This window comes from Corylus avellana, chromosome 5 (genome assembly GCF_965113065.1).
Source record: "Corylus avellana chromosome 5, dhCorAvel1.hap1.2, whole genome shotgun sequence".
In the NCBI taxonomy this organism is placed as follows: domain Eukaryota; kingdom Viridiplantae; phylum Streptophyta; class Magnoliopsida; order Fagales; family Betulaceae; genus Corylus; species Corylus avellana.
In genome coordinates, this window is record NC_142494.1 from 22,337,869 (window position 1) to 22,348,880 (window position 11,012).

Genomic DNA, 11,012 nt, shown 5'->3' on the forward strand with positions numbered 1-11,012 from the left:
CCAACCCTTTACTATTTCACCAACCCTATACTATTCCACCAACCCTACACTATTCCACCTTCAATTTACGATTATACCCTCATTCTTTCTTCAATTTACAATTATACCCTCATTTTACTATTTCACCAACCCTATACTATTTCACCAACCCTATACTATTTCACCAACCCTATACTATTCTACCTTCAATTTACGATTATACCCTCATTCTATCTTCAATTTACAATTATACCCTCATTTTACTATTTCACCAACCCTATACTATTTCACCAATTACCATTCTCTAATTACCACTCTCATAAATTTCCCAAGAATTAAAATCCTTAGCTACAATGGATATTAAAATAACATCATTATCAAAATAATCTATTTAAATAGTTTTGAAAATTCTGGGACACTACACATATGTTTTGAGATTACTGATCATATGCATTTTGATTTGAAATATATTGAGATATAGTTGTTTCTAAAATTTACGATGGGCTTGTTATTGTTAATTTTTTTCTAATTTATTATTGTAATCTTATATTTTTTAGAATTACTTAATATGTTCATTAATAATAATAATAATGAGAAAATACTTTAGGATTCCAGATTATGTTGATCAAGTAATATGTATTACATGGATGATAAAGTAGTTGCAAAAATAAATCTAGATTGAAGGTTTCATACGGTATTAAGATCTCGAAAAATTATAAATTAATGAAAATGATAAATTAATTGCCAAGAATATCTAAGGATTAAATAAAACCAAAATTAATTTATTTATCAATTAATTGGCAATTAATTTATCGTTTTCATTAATTTATATTTTTTTCGAGATCTTAATGCCATATGAAAACTTGCCAAAAAAACTTAAGGATTAAATAAAACTAAAATTAATTTTGTTGGTTCTAATGACCAACACATGGTCTGCACGCTAACCAATCTTGGAGTCGTCTCGAAGTTGGCCGCGGCTCTCAACAATGTCCAACAACAAGCTCATTCAGAAGATGGAGGCCTCCTAGTCCAGATGACAGAGGCGATCGGCAGCCTCATATGGCCATTCAACTTCAATGTAGCCGGCTCCTTCTGGCATTCTCTCACCCCCTCCTCATCCATCCAGATGAGACGGTAACTTATTTCTATTAATTGTGCTTCATTTACGTCTTGAATTTTTAATTAATTTCTGTTTTGTTTATAGGTTAAGGAATCGGTTGCCTCTTATTTGCTAAAGATGTGCGGAAAAGAAATTGTAGGTCACAAGCAAAATTTTAAAAGTGGGGAAGATGTTGATTCTGTCGTGACTTTGATGGAGAGCGATAGTGGAGCATCGGAGTGCTCGGTGCAAAGCAGAGGCTAAAATTGATAAGAAGTTTTTGCAAGCAATCAGAAAGTCAGTGAAGAAAATCAATTGGATGCACAATAAGATGACGGAGATTTGAAATGGGTAACACACGTACTCAGATATATTTGTGTTTCTTTGTTTTGATTTAAGAAATGTTAATATGTTTTTCAAATGCAAATATTTATTTGCATTAATTGCATACATTTTGATATATACATATGTTTTAAGATACTGATCATATGCATTTTGATTTGAGATATATTGAGATATAGTTGTTTCCAAAATTTACAATGGGCTTGTTATAGTTAATTTTTGTCTAATTTATAGGGGTTTCAAAAATTACCGGAAAACCGGAACCGGAACCAAGAAACCGGGGTCCCGGTTTGAAAATTCCAAAAACCGAGTACCCTGGTTCAGGTACCCGGTTTTTACCGGGAATACCGGCACTGGGTTTCCATTATATATATATATATATATATATATATATATATATATATATATATATATATATATATATTTACACTTAGGTTTAGGTTTAGGGTATTTTAAAAAATTAAATTTTTATTTCTAAGGCCCAAATAGGCAAAAACATTGATTTTTTAGGATTTTTGGACTTTTTTAGGTTTATTTTTTAATTATTTGGAACAATTACAACAAAGTTCCTCTAATTTAGACAAACAGACTAATAGATTTTTTTAAAAATGGGCCAACTTATGAAAAAAAAAAAGGGCTTATTTTAGGCCCAATACCTAAAATAAGCCCAAAAACAATTTTTTTTAAAAAAATCGGTTACCGGACCGGGTAAAACCGAAACCGGGACCCCGGTTTAACTGGGGTCCCGGTTTCTCAAAACCGAGAACAGGGGTACCCCGGTTTAACTGGGGTCCCGGTTTCTCAAAACCGAGAACAGGGGTACCCCGGTTCCGGTTCCCAGTTTTGGCAAAAAATCGGGAAACCGGACCGTGCTGACACCCCTACTAATTTATTATTGTTGTCTTATATTTTTTAGATCCCTTCATATATTCATCAATAATAATAATAATGAAAAAATACTTTAGGATTCCAAATTATGTTGATAAGGTTAGCATTCTAGATTATGTCGATCAAGTGATATGTATTACATGAATAATAAATTAGTTACAAAAATAAATCTAGATTGAAGGTTTCATATGTCAATAAGATCTCGAAAAATGATAAATTAATGAAAATGATAAATTAATTGCCAAAAATATCTAAGGATTAAATAAAACCAAAATTAATTTATTTATCAATTAATTGGCAATTAATTAATTTATTTCATTAATTTATCTTTTTCGATATCTTAATTCCGTATGAAAACTTGCCAAAAATATCTAAGGATTAAATAAAATCAAAATTAATTTATTGGTACTGATGACCAACACACGGTACGCACACTAACCAATCTTGGAGTCGGCTCGAAGTTGGCTGCGGCTCTCAACAATGTCCAACAAAAAGTTCATCCAGAAAACACAGGCCACCTAGTCCAAATCTGTAGCCTCATATGGCCATTCAACTTCAATGTGGTCGGCTCCTTTTGGCATTCTCTCATCCCTCCTCACCCATCCAGATGAGACAGTAACTTATTTTTATTAATTGTGCTTGATTTGTATTTTAAATTTTAAATTAATTTATGTTTTATTTATAGGTTAAGAAATCTGTTGCCTCCTGTTTGCTAAAGATGTGTGGAAAAGAAATTGTAGGTCACAAGCAAAATTTTAAAAGCAAAGAAGACGTTGATTTTGTGGTGACTTTGATGGAGAGCAATAATGAGAGCATCGGAGTGCTCGGTGTAAAGATAATTTTAGGATGCTGCGTGGATGTTCACAAACGATGGCTGTCTGTTGTAAGAAGGTTTTGACGAGGCTGCATGCCTTTCTTGAAGAATGACCGACGGAGAAAGATGCGGCTGTGGAAGCGCTGCGTAGAATCGGGTGGACGAAGAAGGGCAGAGCGGATGCTGAAATTGATGAGAAATTTTTGCGAGCAATTGGAAAGTCAGTGAAGGAAATCAATTGGATGCACAATAAGATGATGGGGATTTGTGATAGGTGACACACATACTCGTAGCTATATTCGTGTTTCTTTGTTTTAATTTGCGATTTGTTAATATGTTCTTAAGATGCAGATATTCATTTGAGATATATTGAGATATCATTGTTTCCAAAATTTACGATATACTTGTTATAGTTAATTTTTGTCTAATTTATTATTGTTGTTTTATACTTTTTAGATCCCATTAACATGTTCATCAATAATAATAATAATAATAATAAAATACTTTAGGATTCCAGATTATGTTGATCAACTGATATGTATTACATGGATGATAAAATAGTTGCAAAAATAGAACTAGATTGAAGTTTTGAATTAAGATATAGAAAAATGATAAATTAATGAAAATGATAAATTAATTGTCAATTAATTGATAAATAAATTAATCAATTAATTGATAAATAAATTAATTTTGGTTTTATTTAATCCATAATTTTGGCAATTAATTTATCATTTTCATTAATTTATCCTTTTTCGAGATCTTAATGCCATATGAAACCTTCAATCTAGATTTATTTTTGCAACTAATTTATCATCCATGTAATACATAGCATTTGATCGACATAATCTGGAATGCTAACTTGATCAACATAATTTGGAATCCTAAAGTATTTTCTCATTATTATTATTATTGTTGAACATATTTAGGTGATCTAAAAAAAGTATAAGACAACAATAATAAATTAGACAAGCCCATCATAAATTTTGGAAACAACTATATTTCAATATATCTCAAATCAAAGTGTATATGAGTGAAACACAAATATATCTCAAAAAGTACGAATATGAATTATTCAAAGTAGGTGTGCCACCCATCTCAAATTCCCTTCATAAACATCCGATTGATGTCCTTTACTAACTTTCTGATTACAAACTTTCACATAACAGACAAATGTCAAAGTGCAAATATCAAAGCAGAAATTCAAATCAATAGGGGTGTCAGAAATAACCGAGAAACCGGAACCGGGACCGGGAAACCGGGGACCAGTTCTGGTTGCCAAAAAAAAAAAAAAACCGGGACCCCGGTTCCGGTCCCGGTTTTTGGCACACGGTAAAAACCGGGAAAACCGGAACCCGATCTTATTTTATATATATATATATATATATATATATATATATATATATATATTGTCTTTATAATATGTTTGTGAACTATTTTTATTGTGAGTGTATTTCTTTTTATTGGTAGATTATTTAAATACTTGTTTTATTTTTTTATTTTTTTGGGTTTTGAATTGTTGTAGTAAGGGGTATTTATTTCTTGTGCATGTTGGTTTATTTACATGTTTTTACTTTTTATTGTTTTAATGTTTTCTTTATGTATCTAATTTAAAATAATTTTTAGGGTATTTTAAAAAATTTGATTTTTTATTTCTAAGGCTCGTATAGGCAAAAACATTGATTTTTAAAGGATTTTTAGGCTTTTTTAGGTTTATTTTTTAATTATTTGGAATAATCACAATAAAGCCTCTTTAATTTAGACAAAAAGATTAATAGCTTTTTTTTTTTTTTTTTTTAAATGAGCTAACTTATGAAAAAAATAATGGGCTTATTTTAGGCCCAATACCTAAAATAAGCCTCAAACACTAATTTTTTTCAAAAACCGGTTACCGGACCGGGTAAAACCGGAACCGGCCGGGAACCGGGACCCCGGTTCCGGTTCCGGTTTTGGCCAAAAACCGGGAAACCGGACCGGGTTGACACCCCTACAAATCAAACATAACCACAGAATTTCATGAGACTTTTAAGGTATTAAAAAGTTTTGGATTGCTATAATTTATGGATATGTTGTTGGCGTTTGAATGAAGAAAATTTTAAGTCAAATTTCGTATCATTTGGATTTAAATTGAAAGAGTTATGATTTTTCTAAGTTTCGAAGGTCAAGTTATCAAACATTTAAAGCAACTTAAAATGTATGGAACATTTGAGTGGGTTAATGATCACATTTGGTCACGATTTTTGGATATGTTGTTGACCTTTGAATGAAGAAAATTTCAAGTCAATATATGTTGTGGGCCTTTGCATGGTTAGTATATGGTATAAGGGTTTTTCGAAAATTTTATGTGTTTGTTTTTCGAGAAACATGGATTGAGATTAATTTTACATGTTTGGTTTTTAGTAAATGGTGTCGTCTTTTTAATTCCACTAGTTTGGTTGCTTGTAAATGGTGTGATATATGGTATATAAGGGTTTTTCGAGAATTTATACATGTTTGTTTTTTGAGAAACAGTGATAGAGATCAATTTTACCTGTGTTGTTGCTAGTAAACAACGTTGTATATGGTGTATAAGGGTTTTCCAAGAATTTCTACGTGTTTGTTTTCTGAGAAATGGTGATTGAGATTGCAAGTAAATGGTGTCGTATATGGTAGATAAGGGTTTTTAGAGAAACATCAATTTTACCTGTTTGTTGTGTTTGTTTACCGAGAAACGATGATGGATATCAATTGTATGCAATAATTTTACATGTTTGGTTTATGGTAAATGATGTCATTTTTGCATGATCAGTATATGGTATAAAAGGTTTTTCGAGAATTTCATGGGTTTGTTTTTCAAGAAACGGTGATTAAAATTAATTTTAACTATTTGATTTTTGGTAAACGGTGTCGTATATGGTAGGTACATAAGGGTTTTTTAAGATTCTTTACATTTTCATTTTCCGAGAAACGGTGATGAAGATCAATTTCACCTTTTTGGTTGCTGGTAAACAATGTGATATGGTATATAAGGTTTTGCAAGAATTTCTACTTGTTTGTTTTTTGAAAAACGGTGATAGATATCAATTTTACATGTTTGATTGCTAGTAAACGATATTGTATATGGTATATAATGGTTTTTCGAAAATTTCTACATTTTTTTTTTCTTCAAAAAACAGCGATGGAGATTGCAGGTAAACGATGTTGTATATGGTAGATATGGATTTTTCAAGAATTTATACGTGTTTATTTTCTGAGAAACTGTGATTGAGATCAATTTTGCTTGTTTTGAATGTGAATATCAGCACAAGAATGGAAAGAATTGAACGTAATATTTGAATGTTATTTTTAGAATAATATATTATTTTACTTTCTCCTCAACTTTAGGGATATTTTTATATTTACTTTTTTAAAAAAAAAAATAATACAAATATCCGTAAAGTTAGGTTTGCATTATTGTGAATTAAATTTTGAAGTATCAATTAAATTTAAGATATAAGGAACCATTGAAGAAGGTTGAGAGCTTATGTGTCAAGGAAAAGAGGAAAATTGAACAAATTTCAGGATACAATCCACAAGGTGTTTATGTATCCCTCCTAACGGTGGACAGAGCTACTCAAGAATGAGACTAAAGATGATGATAAGACTGAGGGTGCTGCTTAGTTGGAAATCATATGGAGCATTATGAAGGAAGTAGAAGTAGGTTTAGAAATTCAAATGGCAATCAAGTGGTAGAGAAATCGCATGTCTCAAAAGGTAAATTTGTTCTTTTATGTTCTCTCATGTATAACTTTATAGGAGGCTTTACTCGTATAACTTTATAGAAGATTGAAGTTCACTCTTTATTAACTCAATAGTATATATGAAACAAAATATTGCACAGAAGATTGTAGTTCCCATTAATGGCACAATGTGGTAAACTCTTAACAATTAGCCATCAACTATCTAGTTAATCACTGTAATCATACAATGTAATGAATGTATCATACCCCTAACACACTTTAGTCATCAAATACATTATTTAACACCACATAAATATGTAATCGATTTGAAAAAGTATATAATCAAGAAGAACCACATAACACATAAGATCTTGTTAAATTTCCAAATAGCATAATGACAAAGTTGGGAAATCTTACTTGGGAAAAAATTGTCTCTACAATAAGATACTAATATTTGAAAGGCAATGGCAGGCCAACCATGAAGGAAGCACATTCCTTTTGGCTAGCTTTGCATGAACCAAGAAACCTTAATAATAAAAATTAAGGTAATTATATCATAAATCTTTGGGTCAACGTGCCAAAATTCTTTTGTCCTTAAGTGTTTTTTTTTTTTTTTTTTTTTCGAAAATTTACTCCCTAGGTCAATGGAAATGCCAATAAAATCCTTGTCGTCAAATTTTTTTAACTTTCATTAATGCCATGTCAGCATAATAATTTTTTTATTAATTTAATTTAAAAATTAAATATAAAAGTAATAAATTTTTTAAAAAAATTCGAAAGCCACCCCAAACCTTCACTGGCTTGCATTCTGATTTTGTTTGATTAATCACAAATCCTTAATTAAGCTCTTGTCCAACGATTTCAGATGGCAGAAGTCGAATTTTTTCCATTTTGCTTCAGACTTCAATTGCCTCAGTCTCCTCAGCTACCAAACACGTCCTTTTCATTTCCAACATTTTCTCGGGACCCAAACAGAAACCACACTCACGCAAAGTAAAATAAGAATTTCGAGAAAAATCCAACCGTTTCAGTTTGCTTCGGCGGATTCGACGGTCTTAGCGAGAGTAGTGCAACTAGCTCTGAGCGCGTCAAAGATAAGGAATATAGGTTCTTCTTGGTTCTCGACGATGAAGCCGGCGGTGGTGCGTGAAGAGATGTGAGAGGTGAAGATGGAATCGAATTTCTAACTAGATTATGGATTGAATTTGAGGAGATGAGAGCTTCCCATGCCCCGATCAGAATGAATCCACTACCTGCCATGGTGTGCGTGAACAACCCCATTGTTGAATTTCTCTATTCTTTTACTTTCTCTCTTTACCAGGTTTCTCCCTATCTCCCTCTATGAAGATCTTGATCTAGAGATTTGCCTTCTGGGATGGTGAGGTTAGGGTTGTTGAAAGGTCAGATTGACTTTCTTTGATTCAACAATGGGGATCAGACCGTACCTTGAACTTTCCAAATCAAAGAATAAAATTATAAATTGAAAATCAAAGAATAAAACGATCTTGTTTGATTTTGTAATTTGTGAAAGATGGAAGTGATGATTATTTCCCCAAATGATCGAAGCTGATTATAACTGTGCTACATTTTGTAATTCTCCTTTTTAGGAGGATCCAAGAGCTTAATTAAGGATTTGTGATTAATCAAACAAAATCAGAATGCAAGCAAGTGAAGGTTTGGGGTGGCCAGGGGTGGCTCCAAGCCACCCCTCGAATTGTTGTTTTTTGTTTTTTTAATTTTTTAATTTAATTTAATTTTAATTTTATTGTTATTTTATTATTTTTATATTTAATTTTTAAATTAAATTAATAAAAAATTATTATGCTGACGTGGCATTAACGAAAGTGAAAAAAATTTGACGACAAGGATTTTATTGGCATTTCGATTGACCTAGGAAGTAAATTTTCAAAAGAAAAAACTTAGGGACAAAAAATTTTTGATGCGTTGACCTAAGGATTTATGATATATTTACCCTAAAAATTAATATTAAAGGCCAAAGGTTAAAAAAAAAAAAAAAAAATAGAGGATAGGAAAGTTCACCCGCATAAAGTAAATTAAGGAGCATAAAAAAGCAGCAAGATAACAGATCTAGACCAAACAAATTAAACAAGAGACCAGATATAATAATTAAAATTGAAACTATAAGCAAAACAATATACAGCATTAACAAACACTAACAAGTTGTATAAGAAAAAACATTCTAGGGTGTACAAATCTCTTTCTGGTCCAGCATTCAAACCATAGCGTGGCTAGCACATTGCTTATGAACTAACCTCGGTAACAATATGGTCCAATGAATTTTTTGCTTCTTAATTAGTTATTTGATTGGTACATTACACACATCTAGTGGTTCTTGAATCCATAACCTCATCCTCAACAAGAAGAGGAGGTGCAACTTCTTCAATGATTCTTCTTTAGCCTGAAAGCTTTAATGCTTCTGTGTCATAATGCTATTATTTTTCAAAAAGAAGTCAAGTAATGCTTTACGCGTGTTTCAGACTCATCTAACTCTTTAAGTACCATTAAAAGTCTTCGAATGCACTTGATTGAAGATCCAACTATGTCCCAAAACTTACAGAGGAAAAGGAGATATTGTTAATATCTTCTATTAAGATCCAACTTAATAGAAGATATTGCTATGTAAAGATTGAAACATTTGCTATGATCTAGAGTATCATTCTGTTGCTGAGTTGGTGTAGAAGATAATGTCTTGATACTCACCATGTCGAGTGTTGCGTCTTTGTCAACTTGATGCTATAATCCTAGCAACTCTTGTTGCTCGGCAGACCAGGACGCAAACTGGGTTGGTACGTATGTATGTTTGACTGTCGGTTTGCTTTGTTGCCCATGTTGAAGTCACTCATGAAGGTTTGTATTGGTGTTTTCTTGAATGTTTTTGACTACCTTTATTTTTTTATTGGCTACTGTTTTGAATTTTTTTGGGATAAATCTTTTCTTTATAGGCGAAGCTAGAGGATCTGGTCAACAAAGAAAATGCAGCAGCAGCAAATGCTCTGTTACTGTTAGCATAGCTTGTTCATGATGCCATGAACAGTGACAAAAATAGGAAGATTGCCGGTCATGGTTGTAATTTCACTTTTAAAAAAGATCACTGTAACTTCACTTTTAAACCTTGCCGGTCATGGTTGGTGAATGTAAACATGAAGACGTACTCTATTTTTCGGTCATGAAGGAGATTGACTTATCTATTGCATTTAGTAAAATCGTAGTTTCACCTTATTAAGTGGTTTTTAATTAGTATGTTAAAACAAACTTAGTTAACTGATTGATCTAAAAACTTGATTTAAAAAAAAAAAACAGTTAAAGGTTTGAAAAAATCACAGCTTAACATTTAAAATCGCAATTTCACCTTTAAACCTTACCAATCACGTACGGTTTTAGAGACTTAGGGTTTGTTTGAGTTTGCAATTTCAAAAAGTGCGATTTAAAATGAAAAATTTAAAACATACTATTTGAAAAACCTAACTTTTAAATACACAATTAAATATTTGATAAAATGACCTTTAAAATTGCGCCTTTTTAAAAATGCACCAGTCATGATTCATTAATTGTTGTAACCGTTGGTCAATGTTAGCGTGGACACTTAGAGCATGTTTGAGAAATAAAACTTTTTAGTCAAAAAATTTTTTTTGGCAAAAGCTTCATTTTTAAGTTTTAGTCAAAAGTATGTTTTCCCTATTTTTAGAGTAAAAAATTCAAAGAAGTACTTTTGAAATTTTTTTACCAAACATACCCGCTCTTGTTTGGTACAACTTTTTAGGTACTAATGGTACTTTTTAAGCTCTTTAATGCAATCTCAAACATGATATTGCATTTGAGAAATAGAGCTTTTAAGTCAAAAAAATACTTTTGAGAAAAAAAAATTCATTTTTAAGCTTTTGACAAAAGTGCATTTTGGCCATTTTTAAAGCATGTTTGTGATTGCGTTCGAAAAATATAGCTTTTAAGTCAAAAAAAACGTTTTTTGGCCATTTTTATAGTACTTTTGGAAATTTTTACCGAACATGCCAATTTTTGTTTGGCACGGCTTTTTAGGTGCTAAATATATTTTTTAAGCTCTTTAACGCAATCTCAAATAAGCCATTACTCTGTGTTTTCGGTCATGAAGGAGTTTGACTTATCAATTTAGATTCATTTATAGGATGGATTCCAGAAAGAGTTAGACTTGTTACCT

General features: G+C 31.4%; 1 non-coding gene across 1 annotated transcript; it reads left to right on the forward strand.

Annotated features, from left to right (window-relative positions):
* The first annotated feature begins 8,348 nt into the window (after positions 1-8,348).
* Positions 8,349-8,454, forward strand: LOC132183495 (small nucleolar RNA Z103). The gene has a single exon (XR_009440458.1). It is a non-coding gene; the product is annotated as a small nucleolar RNA Z103 (small nucleolar RNA).
* The last annotated feature ends 2,558 nt before the right edge of the window (positions 8,455-11,012 follow it).